This window comes from Octopus bimaculoides, chromosome 14, assembly GCF_001194135.2.
Source record: "Octopus bimaculoides isolate UCB-OBI-ISO-001 chromosome 14, ASM119413v2, whole genome shotgun sequence".
In the NCBI taxonomy this organism is placed as follows: Eukaryota; Metazoa; Mollusca; class Cephalopoda; order Octopoda; family Octopodidae; genus Octopus; species Octopus bimaculoides.
In genome coordinates this window covers 1,439,615-1,442,114 of record NC_068994.1, presented here as the reverse complement: position 1 = coordinate 1,442,114, position 2,500 = coordinate 1,439,615, and the positions used below count along the sequence as shown (strand labels likewise).

The window sequence follows — 2,500 nt, the reverse complement described above, 5'->3', positions numbered from 1 at the left end:
TAGCACTAGCATGGGTACTTTTTAAGTGAAACCAGCACCTGCAAAGGACAAGCCTGTATGTGTGCAAGAAGAGCTACTTTACTTAGCTTGATGTGTCTTATCAAGTACAACAAATCGCCACATCTCCTGGTCCCTTGTCATTTCCTCAATGAAATCCAGTGGCAGAAGACCCTTTCTCAGCACTTCTCCCCACGTCTTTTTTGGTCTACTCCTTGCGTATAATTATGTGTGCATGTGTGTGTGTGTGTGTGTGTGTGTACACATACATATAGCGATAGATAAATGTTGCTGAACTCCATTGCCTTTATCACAAGATGACAAATATTCAAAGAAGTGCAACACATGTGACAGGTCATGTGACCTCTATATTTTAAAATTAGAATGATGACATATAGCAAGTACTTATTTGGACATCTTATATCTGATAAGCTTAATATTTTCTTTTCCTTCTGTTTCCATGAAAAAATGTCCAATAAGTGTTTGCCAAAATGGAAGTAAACATGGCAGAATTGGTCGGATGCAGGAGAAAATACCCTTTTAGTATTTACATACTCACTGTTACATTCTGAGTTCACATTCTACTGAGCTCAACTTTACATTTCATTCTTCTGGGGCTTATAAAGTAATAAGTATTCTAACCCTGTTTGTGTCTGTGTTAGACATTAAAGTTACATACATTTCTCCCATTGACACAAGACCTCCCTCTTGGGGATGAGAGGAAGGGCATAGATGATTGACCCCAGTGCCTGGCTCTACTAAATCAAATAATCTATCAATATAGAGATCAATACACCATGGTGCTCCCAGTGAGTAGGGTGGCTCAGAATCTATGAGGCTCCTTAGTTGCTCCTGGGTGATGTCCCCCCCACCCATCCCCAGTGAAGATTTTGCAAATATGCTTTTATGTAAATTGTTATTGTTTTATTGTTTACGCATTTCCAGTTTCTGCTGTCCTTTCTCTTTTGTTCTGCCAGATATTTAGGCAGCCCTTGAGGCCAATAGAGAAAGATAATCTTAGCAAAGATTTTTATTCTGTCTTTGTTTCTTTACCCATTCCATAGGAGACACCCACTAACTGCCACCACGGAATATTTACCATGATCTGCTGCCTCCGTCTATATACTACATCCTGTTCTACTACTCAAAGGAACACTTTACCCCTTACACCAAACTAGACTCTACATCTACCAAGTTATGGAATCATATACAATATCCTCAGGAACCATCAACAATACCCAGAATCAAATTTTTAAAGAGGTCAGTTCATTTAATCTGTTTATTTGTTATTAGTGAGACTGAGACCTTTGGAGATATGCTGTGATTGAGAAGACCCGGCAACTAAAGTGAGATCACAGCCATGCATGTCTGGCCCAGTTAAGAGTACCCCTGATGCATTGGGCAATATGATATGCTTGAGAGGACATGTTGAGTCAAGTAAAACCAATATTGTAGCTGTGGCCAGTGCCCCATGACTGGCTCCCATGTTGGTGGCACATAAAAAGCATCATCCGAACATGGTTGATGCCAGGTCAGCCTGACTGGCTCCGGTGCCAGTGACACATAAAAAGTTGTTAACAAATTCATCTCACAACAATAAACCTCCAGATTCACCCCACTGAATGGATGGTACCTCGGGGCAAATAAAGGGTACCTAGGGCCATCGGTGGTACCTTGGACTAGTGTCTTTATATCTTACCTTTAAATTAATCAATATCTTGTGAGCAGAATTTCAATAGAAGAGAATTATGCAAAAGACTAGCATGTGTGCATGCATGCATGCATGTGTGTGCATGCATATGTGTGAGTGCAGGCATGCATGTGTGTGTGTGTGTGTGTTTGCGTGTGCTGGTGAGCTACATTGGTGAAGAATGTAAACAATGGCAGGAAATTAGAGGAAACAATGTTCTTTGAGTGGAGTCCCCTGTGCTATTTGTTCTGTGCCAAATTAGCAACGGTCCTTTGTCACTCTCTCAAATAGAAAAACTATTAAAGACCAATAACCCCAAACACAGTAGTATCCCATTTGTGCGTTACAAGAAACTAAATAAATAAATATAATGAATAAGGGACAACTGATTGTTTGCAAAGCCTGAAATATTTAACTATCCCTTAGTAAAGTCAGTGTCCATCGGAAAAGATTTCTCTCAATCACAAATTTTTCTCAAACTTTGGCTCACCATCAACATTTACTTAATGTCTCTTCATAGACAACTTACCATCACATAACAGTTTCCCTTCCTTGGCCTTCTGTCAATTTCATGTCTTTCCACCACCACCACCACCACCACCCCCTCCTCTCTCTCTCCCTTACTAATAAATCTTCCCTCATAAAATACTTTCTCCTCATCCCTGGCTTATTGTCAACTCCTCCTTCTCCATTCTTATTGCCATTGTTTTAATATCTTCCGCTTCACCACAACACAGTCTCTCTCTCTGTCTCCACATATGATACTCACTCATTCATATTATATACATATATATATATATATATATATATATA

The 2,500-nt window shown here is 39.6% G+C and overlaps 1 protein-coding gene across 4 annotated transcripts in view; it reads left to right on the top strand.

Annotated features, from left to right (window-relative positions):
• The window catches only part of LOC106873244 (protocadherin gamma-A11), a 64,633-nt gene that overhangs the window by 30,711 nt on the left and 31,422 nt on the right, over window positions 1–2,500 (top strand). For 3 of the 4 annotated variants that reach the window (XM_014920526.2, XM_014920523.2, XM_014920524.2), the window contains exon 2: window positions 1,062–1,257. The exons of the other annotated variant lie outside the window; for it this stretch is intronic. The gene's annotated coding sequence lies outside the window, so the exon portion shown is untranslated. The remainder of the gene's footprint in view (window positions 1–1,061; window positions 1,258–2,500) is intronic. 4 annotated transcript variants of the gene reach the window in all.